Raw genomic sequence first — 15,466 nt, 5'->3', positions numbered from 1 at the left:
AAGAGAGAGACAGAGAGGAAGGAGGGGGTGGGGGGTGGAGAAGCAAATGGGCGCTTCTCCTATGTGCCCTGGCCGGGAATCGAACCCGGGTCCCCCGCACGCCAGGCCGACGCTTTACCGCTGAGCCAACCAGCCAGGGCCGACCTGTCCCCTTTCATTTGCTGGATAGTTCCAGGCTTTGCTGAGCTCCCAGGCGCCCGCTTGTCTTCTCCATCCTGGTATGCCTACCTTACTCTAGCTTATACCTGCTCAAGTGAAAATGAGAATTGATTCATTTGTGCATCTGGGACATCCCAGGGCAATTTAGGCACCGGCTAGAGCCAAAGATCAACCTACGTCTTCAGGGTACTCCCCATTGTACATCTCTTTTCTGTTTCCCGTTCTCTGTTGGTTTGAGTCCACAGCTGACCTCTTCCATGTGGCAACAAAGATATCCCGTGGCAACCCAATTCTGTTTCCTACACACTTGGTAGGAAAGACTGTTTTTCTCAGTAGATTTGTTTGTTTGTTTATTTTAAGTGAGAGGAGGGGAGATAGTGAGATAGACTCTCACACGCACTCTGACTGGGATCCACCTGGCAACCCCGTCTGGGGCTGATGCTGGAGTCAATTGAGCTATTTTTAGTGCCTGAGGCTGATTGATACTCAGGCCAACCCAAGGCTGAGCTTGAAACAATTGAGCCACTGACTGTGGGAGGGGAAGAGTGAGAGAAGAGGGAGAGAAGCAGATGGTTACTTCTGTTGTGTGCCCTGACTGGGAATAAACCCGGGACATCCATATGCGGGACCAACACTCTATTCACTGAGCCGAATGGCCAGGGCCTCCCAGCAGATTTAGCACAAACATCCAGGGAAGGCCTCTGATTGGCCCTGCCTGAGTACACACTTATTCCAGAACTAGTAGCATGTTCTCATAGGGTGTGTGTCCTTTGGCAGGGTCAGCTCACCATAACCTTATAGAATGAATTTCCTACTGGAAAGAGGGATGGGTTGCCACAGAGGCGGAGGGCTGAGAGACAAAACAAAAATAGCAGGTATTGCCTGTCGAAGCCCTGGACTTCCAAAGCGCCAGTAGTGTACCCACAGCTTCTGACACAGTGCCTGTGCCTCTTACTCAGAGCAGCTACAAGGAGGAAAGGGTGTGGGTGTTGGGGTCAGGTGGATCTGGGTCCAGATTGAAGTGCTGTACCCAAAGCTGTGGACCTATGTGACACTAATAAAGCCCCCAATCTGTTGGAAACTCAGTTTCCTCATCTGTCAAATAGGGAGAACAGTTCCAGCCTCCCAGACTTTCAGATTTAAACAAGTCAACCATCAAGCCCAGTGATGGGCATGGAGGAGATCATTCTTCTACCTCTGATCTCCTTGCCTTTGGTTCCTGACCTCCAGCTTGGCTTCTGGGTCCCAACTCCTGGATCCAGAACAGGTCTGTCTGTAATGGGGGCCTCCCTGCTCCTTCTATCAAGACAGAGTTTGCAGAGGGGCTCACTCTGATCAAGTGGCTGAAGGTCTCAACGGGAGATGGCGCATGCGGTTTTGTGTCTTTGTCGTTTCCATCCTGATAATAAACATGCAGGTTTTACACAGTCTAGAACAAATAGAACCTTGTCATATGTGCCTCTACTCGTGTGCTTGATTTAATTAGCTAGGTTTCATGTTCTATCATCTTTTTGTTGTTGTTGATACATGAAATTTTATTAGAAAATAGCCATGTCCATTGGTTTGCAAATTTGCATTTGGTTACAATAGGGACATGGGGCTCTAAGATGCCGACTCTCTGGCCCTTTATGGAAGGCCTCTTCTGCCAGCCCCCCCACCCCCAACGAGGGCCCTGCTACCCCTCAGAGCATTGTCTTGCCCAGTCAAGGTGTCAGTGTTCTGCTTTGGGACTGATGACACCAATAACTGCACTTACCATGTTTATATATGCATGAAATTACTAACCACAGAGCCTTCGCTGTTCCACCTGTCATCCATTGCCGGTCACCCACATACAGCTGAAGTTCTGCTGCTTCAGCTCCTGTGTGGTGCTCACCACTATGGCCAGGAAAAACTTGTCCCTCATGTACTTTGTGGGAGGGAGATCAGGCCACCCTCATACAACAAGGCTCAGGACAACCAACTGCAGCAAAGGGAAAAAGAAGCGCCATCAAAACCATCCTGCAGCCAGAGTGAAGACCACGTGTCCCCCGACAAATACAAGCCATGAGGGTCACCAGGCACTTCCCAAAAGAAACACTTGAGTTTAGAGGAAAGGAAGAAGCCATTGGTGACAGATGTACATAGGATGTTCTTCTGCCCCGTGAGCATTTAGGCATATTTGAGCACATTGTTGAGCTTCAGACCTGCATACCGTTTGTGGAGTTCAAGCTGAGTTCAGCCTGGACCCTGCCTGTGTGCGCAACCTGGGGGACGGCAGAGTACTCGGGGCCTGGGCCCCTCGGGCGCATGGTGAGAGAGCTTCACCGGATTGCCCGGCGCAGGTCTGGTCATTTCAGTGACACCAGTGGATAGCCAGGTCCCCTCCTCGGGGGCTGACATGGAGACAACTGAAACCACCCAGGCATGGTGTCTCAGTGGGTGCTCTGATCCCTATGGGTACCTGGCAACCTCAAGGCACCCCTGATGGCACACCCGGCTCTGACGCTGTCTGTGGTTGTTATGACTGACAGCAGGGGTCACACCTCTCACTGCCAGTTCTCCCCAGCCTGCTGATGTCTATGCCCACCCCACCCCAGCTCTGTACCACTTCAGTGAGGCACAAGTCAGTCTCCTCTGCCATCCGTTCTGTGTTTCCTGCCTTCACCCCTTCGAGTTAAGGAATTGATGTTCTCTAAACCTCCTCTGGTTCCAGATCATCAGAACTCTGAGTTAGAGGATTCTCAAAGAAGGTCTAATCTAGCTCTTTCTGGGAACCCTCGAAAGGATTCCTGACAAGGTGCCATCCAACCTCTGTTTGCATGCTTCACCTTGCAAGGAGCTCACCCCTGACTATACTTGTAGCGCGGGCTTGGATGAAAAGCCCTTACTTAAGAAGAGAGGAGACGGCACCCATCTGCCTGTCTGTCTGGAAGTTATTTTGGCTAGCTCACCTTCATTACCATCTAAGCTCCCTTTTTAAAGTCCTCCCAAGATACATCAGGGGAGAGGCAGCTGCTTAGCTTCCCAGAGTCAAATCCATCTTCTTTACCCTCTGAAAGAAACCGTGTCTTCTACTGTACCAATCTAGGCCAAACCCGTCCCCTCCCCTACAAAGTCTGGTCCCCTCTCTTCTTCCATAAAGCCCTGCATCCCAGGAACTGGAACAGAGACAGGGATGACCTGGAAGTTATTGGGATGCTGTTCTAAGGACAAAGTGGAGGAGTCTGCCCATGGGACCAGCAGTTGGGGTAACCAGGGGTCTGTGGCCCTGGCCCATCTTCTGCCTGCTCACAGTGAGTTAGAGAAATACCCAGCCTCTGCCATGGCGTCGGCCTTCAGCCCCTCTCGTCTGCACATTTTTTTCTTTGGCCTCTAGGATGCAACCACACCATCCAGGGATGACTGCTCTGCCCCTGGGGAATAATTTGGGGATCACCCAGGGAACATTTGCTTTCTCAGAGGTCTTGTCACCACTGATTTCTTTGAAGGTGATTGCTGCTGAGGCAGACAGCCTGTATGGAAGGTTCTGTTCCTTTAAGTGACCATTTACTGGCAGAGAGCTTGCCATGTGCCAGGCCTGTGCCCAGCACCTGGGATGCAAGAGGAATGAGGCTGGGCCCCCACCTTCAAGGTGCTCACAGCTTGGGAGGTAACCTAAGTGGGAGATGACCAAACAGATGCCTACAGTGTCCTATGATAAGTGCTGTGAGGTGTGTAAGGTTCTGAGAGGCCAGAGGAGGAGCCTAACTCTGCCTAGGGAAGCAGGGAAGGCTTCCAGGAAGAGGTGTCCTTGGACCTGAGTTTGGGAGGATCACTAAGGGTAGGAGGAAAAAAGAGACACAGTCAGAGAACTGGGTTGAGCCAGAGAGAGTCTGGTACAATTGGGGAAGCACAAAGAGTTATGGAAAAGTCTAGGGCATAAAAGCAGCCCTGGGGTCTTGCTCTTTGCTTGCAGGCTGGAGATAGCAAGGTCTTCTTATGGAGGCACCAGGCTTCTTTTCTGGGCCTTCACTCATGTGCCCCCTTTCGCCCTGGGGCCTGCTGATCTCCCACCCTTCCTAAATCTAGGCTGAAAGAGTTTAGCCATTATGTGCAATTCAGCACTGAGGATGGGGAGAGGGGAGGGGAGGGAGAGGAAAGGGAGAGACTTACGACTATTAATGTCTGACCTGGGCCTGGAACCCAGGGCTCCTGACTCACAGCCCAGGAATCTCAAAGAAAAACAACAAGTGATTTTTGAAGGCTCATTCTTTAAAAAGAAAAGTACAGATAAGCACAGTAAAGAATCTGGATGATGTCACTAGTGGACAAAGCTGGGATTGTGGTTATTCTTCATTTTCTTTTTAAAATTTGCATTTTGTGAGTTCTGTGTAATTTGTTGGTTACTGCTTTTGTGATTAGAAACAGTACGGGCATAGGAAAAACTTCACAGTAAAAAGTAGGAAAATCAAACCCCATCTATAGTAGAATCCTAGCTTTTTAATAAAATATGCATAGAAAGAAGATGGAGAAGAAATATGCTAAACATTAATAGCGGTTGTCGCCGAGGGCTGGGTTATTAGGACACTTGCCTCTTCTACCTTTCTAACTTATGTATGTTCATATCCAGATTTTAATGTATTTTGTGAGCCTATCCATGGAATAGTCTCCAAATTGGTCCCCTCGCTTCCTTCCCTGAGCTATATAGTGGCTTTCCATGGCACCATGCTAGAGAACACATGTTGCCCCTGGAAAAAGCCCCATCCCCTGTGCTCAGTTAACCCTTGCTCACCCATCAGTACTTAAAATCCACCCCCATTTCTCTAGAGAAGACTTCTGGAGTGGGTACTGGGCATGTCACCCACAAGTCCCCTTCAGGAGCTGCTGAGAGGGTTGGTGGCTGGCAGTCACAGAGGAGTCTCTCTCTGGGATACACCCAGGCAGAAAGGAACCGCCTGTGGGCAGCCTACATCCATTGCCTCATTTGGGGGAGAAGAGGCACGGGTAATGGAGGCCCAGACCCCTGGCCTTAACTCAGAGCAACTCTCAGGGGTCATCTCCACTCCAGAGGCCCCTGTGGGCTGGCTGAGTCTTGTGCTGCTACTACAATACAGGGTTCTCTATCCAGTCCTGCCTCTTCACTCCCCCACAGGTGCTGATTCTGAGAGCAAGTCCCAAGAAATGTCTCCAACCAGTGATGCTATCCTTGACCTCCCAGGTTTCTTTTTTATTTATTTATTTATTTATTTATTTATTTATTTATTTATTTATTCATTTTTAGAGAGGGAGAGAGAGAGAGAGACAGAGAGAGAGAGAGAGAAGGGGGGAGGAGCTGGAAGCATCAACTCCCATATGTGCCTTGACCAGGCAAGCCCAGGGTTTCGAACCGGCGACCTCAGCATTTCCAGGTCGACGTTTTATCCACTCTACCACCACAGATCAGGACCTCCCAGGTTTCTTGATGATGTGTTCTCTCTGAGCGCAAGTCTCCTTGACAAGTTTGACATTCATTCATGTTATTCGGCTGCTGTCTGTCTCCTCCATTCCCTCACACTGACAAACGGTTGAGAAATATTTGTTGAGTATACAACTCTATTAATTATCTAATCTAAACCCTTAGGAGGCCATCAACTTTACTTAGGGCTGCAGAATGCCTCATTCATTTATTCATCCATTCAATAAATATTTACTAAGAAAAACAGGATCCCTATCTCTCAATACCAAAAGAATTCCAGATGCTCCAAAGATATTTACATGTAAGAATATAAAACAAATAAAGTTCTAGAAAGAAGATGAGTGAGTGTTAGAAAATAATTTTGGAATATTGATGGCCTTTATAAGTGTGATACACAAAACTTTTTTTGGGGGGGGAAGTTATTACATATGATTACATAAAATTCTAAACCTTTACAAGGAAAAAATAAAGATAAAAACAAATCAATAAAGAATATTTGTAACACCTAGATAAGATGGGAAGCTAATTCTTCTAATACACCAAGAACGTTTACAAGTCTAAAGGGAAAAAACACACACAGAAAAATGGGCAAAGAATATAAAGAATGATGAGAAACCTTATTTATATTCTAAGAAATGCAAATTAAAAACAATAATGAAATACCATCTTTCTATCAGAACGGACCAAGTTAGAATGTTTGACAATATCCAGTCTTGGCAAGAGAGTAGGTAAACAAGAATTTCATTCACATTTAGTGGCAAAAATTGTCGCGAGTTCTTTGGAAAGCAATTTGGCACTATCCATTAAAGCAAAAGTGGTCACCTCTTTTGACCTCACAATCCTACTTCTAGGAATATACTAACTAATCATGGTAAGGACATACGGTATTTCCCCATGTATAAGATGCACCCTTTTTTGAAAAATTTGGGGTCTAAAAACTGGGTGCGTCTTATACAGTGGTCGTGGCATTTCAAATGCCATAGATGGAACTAAGGATGAGGCCTTAATTCAGGGGTCTCAAACTCGCGGCCCGCCCACCAATTTTGTGCGGCCTGCAGACTAATCAAACTTCGTGGATTAGTCTGCGGGCCAGTCTGCAGGCCGCACAAAATTGGTGGGCGGGCCGCGAAGAGTTTGAGACCCCTGCGGACTTATATGAAGACAATGATTCATCATCAGACACAGGTGAGGACAAGCTAATGGATGGGAGTTTTGACAGTGATGAGGAGTTATATAAATTTTCTGATGAATAAAACTTGAGTTCAATAATTTTATGTAATACATTTTTTTTTTCTTCAAATTTTGGGTCCCAATATTAAGAAGCGTCTTATACATGGGGAAATACAGTAGGCGTCCTATGCGATTGGTCCGTTAGGGGAGGGTATTTGGCTTTCACTAGTTGGTCCTAAATTAGAAGGAGAGGGATGCTTGACCTGTGGTGGCACAGTGGATGGAGCGTCGACCTGGAGCGCTGGGGTTGCCGGTTCAAAACCCTGGGCTTGCCTGGTCGGGGCACATATGGGAATTGATGCTTCCTGCTCCTCCCCCTTCTCTCTCCTCTCTAAAATGAATAAATAAAGTATTTTTAAATTGGAAGGAGAGGCAAAGATTAGGGAAGCTGGCAGTTACGGTTCCAGTCCTGGCTTGTCTGTCAGAACTCTGGCCACTTGGGCTGATTGCTGCAGGGCTTGTGGTCTGGCTTCCTGGGCTGGTTGCTGCAGGTTGTGGGTCAGAGTTCTGTTTCTGTATGTGACCTGGCCATTGTCTGCTGTATACTCAGCCTCGCAAAGCGACCACCTGCTTTCTCACAGTAGACTCCTGTAGCCCCCGTCGGTCCTCCTTGCTTCTCTTTTCCCTTTTAAAGCCCACTCTGAGGCGGCTAAGCTGTAGAGAGCACCTCTAACCTTCTCACGGCCCTCCGATGGCCACCCGTGGGACTCAGAGGAAGCCATCTCCCATGTGTCCTATCTCCTGGCCTTCTGAGGAGTCCCCACGTGCCTAGTTTATTCGTGCCTTGGGGGCTGTGTGTGTGTTGTTTTCTCTGCCTGCCTGCTTCCTGAGCCCTGTCCACTCGGTGGCTTTCATCCTCCCAGACTTAGATCAAATGCCACCTAAATCGCCTGACCAGGTGGTGGCGCAGCGGAGAGAGCGTTGGACTGGGATGCGGAGGACCCAGGTTCAAAATCCCAAGGTTGCTTGACCTGTGGTGGCGCAGTGGATAAAGCGTCGACCTGGAATGCTGAGGTCGCTGGTTCGAAACCCCAGGCTTGCCTGGTCAAGGTACATATGGGAGTTGATGCTTCCTGCTCCTCCCCCTGTTCTCCCAGCATCACTGGCTTGAGCAAGGGGTCACTCGCTCTGCTGTAGCCTCCCTGCCCCCAGTCAAGGCACATTTGAGAAAGCAATCAATGAACAACTAAGGAGACAAAGGAGCTGCAACGAAGAATTGATGCTTCTCATCTCTCTTCCTTCCTGCCTGTCAGTCCCTATCTGTCCCTCTCTCTGTTTCTGTCACAAAAAATAAAAAAAGTGGCGCTGGGGATGGCTCCTTGGCCTCTGCCCCAGGTGCTAGAGTGGCTCTGGTCGCGGCAGAGTGACGCCCCGGAGGGGCAGAGCATCGCCCCCTGGTGGGCAGAGCATCGCCCCTGGTGGGCGTGCCGGGTGGATCCCGGTCAGGCGCATGTGGGAGTCTGTCTGACTGTCTCTCCCTGTTTCCAGCTTCAGAAAAAAAAAAAAATAATAATAATAAAATAAAAATAAAAATAAAAAAGCTACCTGAATCTACTAAATGGTTGCGCGTTCTTTTCTCCAAAGCACCTCTCCCTCTTAGAGGGTATCCTAGTACTTTGGTGTTTCCTTGTTTATTGCCCGTCCCCCACCAGAATGTTGTCTCCATAAGGGCAGGGACCATGTCTGTCCCTTTTTACACAGAGGCCCCAGTCCTTGTACTGAGATTGGACCACGCTAAATCCTTGTGTGTGTGTTTGTGTGTGTGTGTGTGTGTGTGTGTGAAAGAGAGAGAGAGAGAGAGAGAGAGAGAGAGAGAGAGTGTCTGGCTAACAGGATTTGCTAGTGCATTGAATGTGGGGAAGAAAGAGAAGAATCAAGAATGACTTGAATATTTTTGGCTGAACAAGCAGCAGTATGATGTTGCCATGGCGTGGGGGGGGGGGGTGTAAATCGCAGGAGCAGTGGGCTGGGGGCGGGTCAGGAGCTGTTTGGACACACTGATTTTGAATTTGTCTGTTAGAACTCTGTACGGAGATGTGGGGATGGAGATGTGGAGAGGCAGGTGGAGTCTGGAGCCCAGGGGCAAGGTCCGCTGACAGATGAGCTGGCTGGGTGAGCCCAAAGAGGAGTTGAGACCAAGGCCTGCCCCTGGCCTCTGCAGTTAGAAATTGGACAATGAAGGAGACCCAGCAAGGAAACTGAGAATGAGTACCCAGTGTGGTACCGTTAATCTTCCTAAACTTCGGTTTCCTTGTAGTAACCAGGGATTAGTGGTTAACAGTACTTCCCCCACAGGGTGGGTGTGAGGATACTGGGAAATGTATTAAAGGTGTTCAGAACAGTGTCTTGCACACTGTAAGTGCTCAGTACATGTTAGCTAAAGATAAGCGTTGTATCTGACCCTTCTAAAGAATTGCTAAACCTTGCATGCTGGTCTTCGCTGGGAGATGAGAGCCTCTAGGGGAGGGTTGGAGCCCATCTTGGCCAGGTTGTCCAAGCGCCTGACACCTAGAGCTGGCCGAGGCTCGTCGCCAACCCAGCAGGTACGTGCCACAGACTCGGCTCCCAAAGGGGAGGCTTAGACACCCTCTGGGGAGACCCTGGAGGGGAGGGAGTCTGAGCAGAAGGTGGTTGACCTCAGACTGGGACAGAATGCCTCTTCTTTGGTTACAGCAGGAGGAGAGGCAGGAAGCGTGGGCACAGGGCAGGGCGCTGGTAGATTTGGTCTGATGACTTTTAGTTTCTCAATGAAGGATGAGGAGTACAGGGTAGTTTGTAGAGATATAGGAATGTGTGAAATAGCCATCTCTCAGAACAGGAAAATGAACTTTCTAGGAAAGGCTGGCGGGCTTGCCAGGCGTGAGGAGTGCCAATTTGAGGTTTGTGGTCATGAATTTAAAGAACAAGCCATCAGCCGGGCTGTGTGCTTTTCTCTGGCATCATCCAGCTGCTCTGGCGCAGGCCTGGGGAAGCTCGAGGGGGTTCCACAGGGGCTGGGACTCAGCCAGGTGCATCTGATGGGAAAAGGGGCAAGTTTATGGAGGGGGTTAGCTATGGAGTGAAAGTCACGATGCAGCGTGGAATCGGGGAAGGGAAGGCCCTGAGCCCGTGGCAGCGGGAAAGGTGATAGTAACAATGAATGGAAGGTTTCTTACTGTTATTTTATAGGGGGTGGGGGTAGAGGGATACATGAGAAGCATCAACTCATAGTTGTGGCACCTTAATCATTGATTGCTTTCTTATATGTGACTTGACCAGGGGGCTCCAACTGAACCAGTGACCCCTTGCTCAAGCCAGCGACCTTCGGCTCAAGCCAGCGACCATGGGGTCATGTCTATGATCACAGGCTCAAGCCAACAAGCCTATGCTCAAGCTGGTGAGCCCACACTCAAGCTGGTGAGCCGATACTCAAGCTGGCGACCTTAGAGTTTCAAACCTGGGTCCTCAGTGTCCCGGGCTAATGCTCTAACCACTGTGCTACTGCCTGGTCAGGCAAGATGGAAGGTTTTGATGAAGTGTAGGGGTGGAGAGAAAGCTGGAGCCCACAGTGAAAGAGTTGAAGTGATTGGGAGATTGATATAAGACGCCACCAGATGAGGGAGCATGAGGTATGCCCTGATGGCTTCAGGGGGGCAAGACTTGAAAGTGGAGGAGAATAAATGATTTGAAAGAAGGACCTGGGAGCAGAGAGAGTGCCCATATCATGTCACAGCCTTCCCTGGACTGGTTTCCCTCTGCATCTCCCAAAGAAGTTCTCTCTTGCCCGTTTGCCTAAAGAAGCCCATGACAACATGGGTGTCTTCAGTTTTAGAGCCAAGAAGGCCATTTTTCAACTCAGCTCCTTCCTGTGACCTGAGCCAGAGCTAGTTCTGACCACACTGCACAGCTGGTGGTGATGTGTCTTTTAGAACGAGCAGCTAAGCCACATAGGGGTCATTATCCTTCGAGAGAGACCTGGTTTCATCACCTGTAAAATGCAATCCATCACTTGTTTATTGAAACACATGTTAAATTCTGTTGTGTCCCAGGCCTATCTATTCTATTTCCTTTATCCCATTCAGCCAACCTGGAGGGAGAGATGATAAAACTCATTTTTATAGATGAGGAAATATAAACTCAGAGAGGTAAAAACTTTTCCTAGATAAGATAGAGCAGTGCTTTTCAACCTTTTTATACTTGGGGACCGATGCAAATAGGAGAATTATTTCAGGGACCACTAAGGCAGAAATCAACTCTAAGCATAAGCAAATATGACTAAGATCATTGGGTCTGTAATCTTCATACAACATCAGGGTGGTTCACTCTTTTGTGGACCAGCACGAAATTTCTGGTGGTTGATATAGAGCCTGACCAGGCAGTGGTGCAGTGGCTAGAGCATTGGCCTGGAACACAGAGGACCCAGGCTCAAAACCCCAAGCTCGCCAGCTTGAGCACGGGGGGGCACTGGCTTGAGTGTGGGATCATAGATATAACCCCAAGGTCACTGCATTAGCAAGGGGTCACTGGCTCAACTGGACCCCCACCCCCAGTCAACTCACACGTGAAAAGCAATTAATGAACAACTATGGTGCTGCAACAAAGAATTGATACTTCTCATTTTCTTCCTTCCTGTCTGTCTGTCCTTATCTGTCCCTCTCTCTGTCTTTCTGTCTCTCTCGCTTTAAAAAAAAAAGAAAGCAAGAAAGAAAGACAGAGAGAGAGAGAGAGAGAGAAAAGAAAGAAAGAAAGAAAGAAAGAAAGAAAGAAAGAAAGAAAGAAAGAAAGAAAGAAAGAAAGAAAGAAAGAAAGAAAAGAAAGACGCTGATATAGACTCTATGTGAGTCCAAGAAGCTCACTGTACAGTTAGGGAAACAGGCATGGAGGAAATCAGTTCTCTGGGACGATGGAAGTTAGACTGATTCTGTTGAAGGTAGGGTGTGTGTGTGTGTGTGTGGGCATTTGAGCCAGATCCACAGGATGATTAGGAGTGAATGCGGGGAGGTGGAGAGGAAACAGGACAGGCAGAAGTGACGGCCTGAGCAAAGGCATGGAGACTCAACACTCCATAGTGCAGCCCAAGATTATTGATTAGAGACAGCAGGGATAGACAACAGTTAGGCAAGGTTCCTAATCTTGTCTACTGTTCTGGGGTTCATGGATACCCGGAAGGGAGCCCACAAACCCCTGAAGCTGTGTCAGAATTGTGAGTATGTGTCACTTTTCGTCAGATTTTTAAACTGAGACATGGATTTAAAAAAGCCTTGAGTAGCAAAGGAGCTTGGAGAGGTTGGTGGGCCCAGAGTGAAGGACCTCACAGGCCTTGTTCAGGAATTCCTACTTCCCTCTGAACCCGGGGGGTGTTCTAGCTGGGAGCAACATGAGAAGGGTCCTAGGAAGACAGCACAGGTTACTGTGAGCTCAAATTAAAGTCTTTTGTAAACTAGAAAGTGATGTACCGTTTGCTGCTCTAATCTCAGTCTAGCACAGTGCTGAGCACATATTGGGGGGTTCGTAAATGTTTGCTGAATGGAAGAGCACGGGTGTATGTAATAAAAATAAAGTGCCTCTCTCCAGGGTGACAATTTAACTGAAGGAGAAATCCTGGGCACCAAAGCTCCCCCTGCACTGCTTTAGGATCTTTCTAAGAGGAACTTGCCGAGTCCTGAGATGATGCTGGGGTGGAGATGGGAACTGGGGGACAATGACTGTGGCACGTGAGGGTGTGGCCACACCTGAGTGCAGGGTAGGGCTCCTCCCGCAGTGCTCTGCTTTATCTTTGGAGAAATAGTGGTGATACAGCCAGGATGGCTAAAATTATTTTTTTCCTCCTTCCATTTTCAACCCATTGGCTTGTCCTATTGACTCTGTCGCCAAAATGCGACCTCCACCCCCTTTCTTTCTCCATCACCTCCTCTCTCACCTGACCTACTCCTGCCCCTGCTCCTCACCTTGGCCACAGCAACAGTCTGAAAAACCAGGCCCCTGTTTCTGCCCTAACTCGCTACCATCCACTGTCCTCATGGTGGCCAGCAGGATCTTTTCAGAAAACACTTCCCTGGCAAGGAATGTAGCCTTCTTTCTACATACTTAGAGAGCTATGCTTCTAAAACTTTAACATATATTCAAGTCATAAGGGGATTTTGCTAAAATCCAGATTGTGATTCAATTGATCTGGGATGGAGCTCAAGACACCGCATTTCTAACAAGCTCCCAGGCAATGCAGTAATCATGGACCACATTAGAAGTAACAAAGACTTAGGGAAAAAAATCCAAACTTTCTGCCATGTCCTACTTTTTCTGGCCCTTGCCCAGCAATTCCACGTCATCTCCAACCTCTGTTCTCTCTCATCACACTGTAACCACACTGGCCTTCATTCTGTTCCGGGAGTGTGCCAAGTTGTTCCTGCCTCAGGGCCTTTGCACGTGATGTTCCCATTGCCTAGAATGCCCCATTCTGAGAGCTCCACATGGCTTGTTCTGTTTCTTTATTTAGATCTTACTTCAATAACCAGTCAGAGAGTACTTCTCTGACCACTTCATCTAATGAAATACCTTATCTCCTGGGAACTTGCTATCACTATTTGCCTTTTCCCCTTCACAGTACTTGTCACTCTCTGAATTGATTTTGGTACTGTATTTGTTGACTCATTAACTTTCCATCTCCACTTTCATGTTTGTTCCATGTGAATAGGACTTGCTTTCCTATACTCTGGGCCTCTCCCAGAGCCTGGCACATGGTAGGTAACCTTTTCATGTCTGTGAAGCATGACACATGAACATGAACATGCTTGCACGGCTTCTGTGGTATTGAGCTATGTGCAGGGGAGTCCACTCCAAGAAAACTTAGAGCAGTGATCCTGGAGGTGTCTGAGGCAGAGGGGGAGAAGGAGGGAAGGAGCAAATTGTCTGTACTGTGGCTGCCACACAGAGCCTCAAGGACCTGGAGCTGAAGTTGGACCTAAAAATCAGCACATAATGGGTGAATTCATCTAACTAGAAGAGACTCACTCTGGAAGGTGGGAAAGAAAAGTAATTAACATTAGTTCAATGAGTTAAGTAAGGTATTGGGAATAGTGCCCAGCTCATAGTAGGTGTTTATCAAATAAATAAAAAGAAATACGTCAAACTCTGACTCTGTGACCATTGCTTTGCATAATCATCTTTGTTCACCCTCAAACATATATATAATCTCTATCTTGCAAATGAGGAGCGGGAACTATGAGATTAAAAGGCTTGCCCAAGGTCAGACAGCCATTCAGGGACAGAGCTGAGTACCCCACTTTCTAAAACAGCTCTAATGAAAGTTGATAACACTGCATTTCCTGACCCCCCCACTTTATGCTCTGCCATAGCGCGTGCCATCACCTAATATCCTGTGCATTCTACGTATTTGTTTCTTTTCTGTCTTCTCACCATAATATAAATTCCTGGTTTTGTTCACTACTGTTTCTCAGAGCCCAGAACCCAGAGACCTGCCGCTCATATATGTAGATACGTAATGAATACTTATTGAATGATGAAAGGGGTTATTTAAAAATCTTCACTTTCTGCACCTCTAAGAAGCAGTTCTGCAAACGTGTGGCTGACAGGACACCAGAGAAGGCTGGGGTGCATCTGAGATGAAGAGGGCAGGAAAGCTGTACCTAACTGTGTGCCTTCAACAGATCAGAGGTAAGACTGTGTCCACAGAAGAGGGACTGGCTGCATGGAGGCCGGCAGGATTGCAGCCACGGAGCCGGGGTTTGTCCAGTCTCCAGCCCTGACACCATTGCCATGGTGGTACGGTAGGTGTCGATGCTACAGGCTGGCAGTTGTCCTCTCTGGATATGACTTCCCACAAAAAGGGGCCCTGGGGGAAAATATGTTGACCAGGCCCCTGTAGCAATGACCTGCCTGCTGTAAATGCACAAATAGGCACTTAATCAGGAAATCTCTTGTGAATTGAGTTAGAGTGAGTCAGTCGCTCAAGCCTGGCAGCTCTGGCTACTGAAACAAAGGAAGGCTCTAAACTAGCCAGGCTGCACTGTGGACCTACCTACCCGACCTTCCCCTGCACCAAGGCTTCTTACAGTTTGGCCTCCAGACCTGCAGCATCAGCATCACCTGAGAACTTGTTAGAGCACAAATTCTCCAGCCTTGTCCTCAATTTACTGAATGGAAAACTCTGTGGGTGGGGTTCGTCACTCTGTATTATGGAGCCCTCCAGGAGATTTTGATCTACTGTCACGTTTGAGAACTACTGTCAAGCAGTTATTACTCTGCTGCATGGGGGTGGGCGGGGTTAAGGGAACAGTCAGGGTTGGGGGGCTTCATAGATACAGCACAGAGAGTCCTGTAACAAATTAAGTGATGACTGGATCAGTTCTCCCTAGTGGGAAGGGTCAGGAATTGGGGAGGAATCGAGGAGGAAGACACTTGTGTTTCAGAAAATCTCCAGAGGACGGGTTGGTTTGCAAAAGCACATTTTATTATATTTTCTTTAAATTTTTTTATTTATTGAAATTTAGAGAGAGAAGAAGTGGAGGAAGAGAGAGAGAGACACAGAGAGAGAAACATTGATCTATTCCTGTATGTGCCCTCATGACTGGGGATCAAACTCACAAGCTTTGTGTATTGGGACAATACTTTAACCAACAGAGCTATCCAGCCAAGACTGCAAAAGCACATTTTAAAATTATCATG

This window comes from Saccopteryx leptura, chromosome 2 (genome assembly GCF_036850995.1).
Source record: "Saccopteryx leptura isolate mSacLep1 chromosome 2, mSacLep1_pri_phased_curated, whole genome shotgun sequence".
Lineage (NCBI taxonomy): Eukaryota > Metazoa > Chordata > Mammalia > Chiroptera > Emballonuridae > Saccopteryx > Saccopteryx leptura.
The sequence above is the reverse complement of the archived record's forward strand: the minus strand, read 5'-3'. Positions refer to the sequence as shown.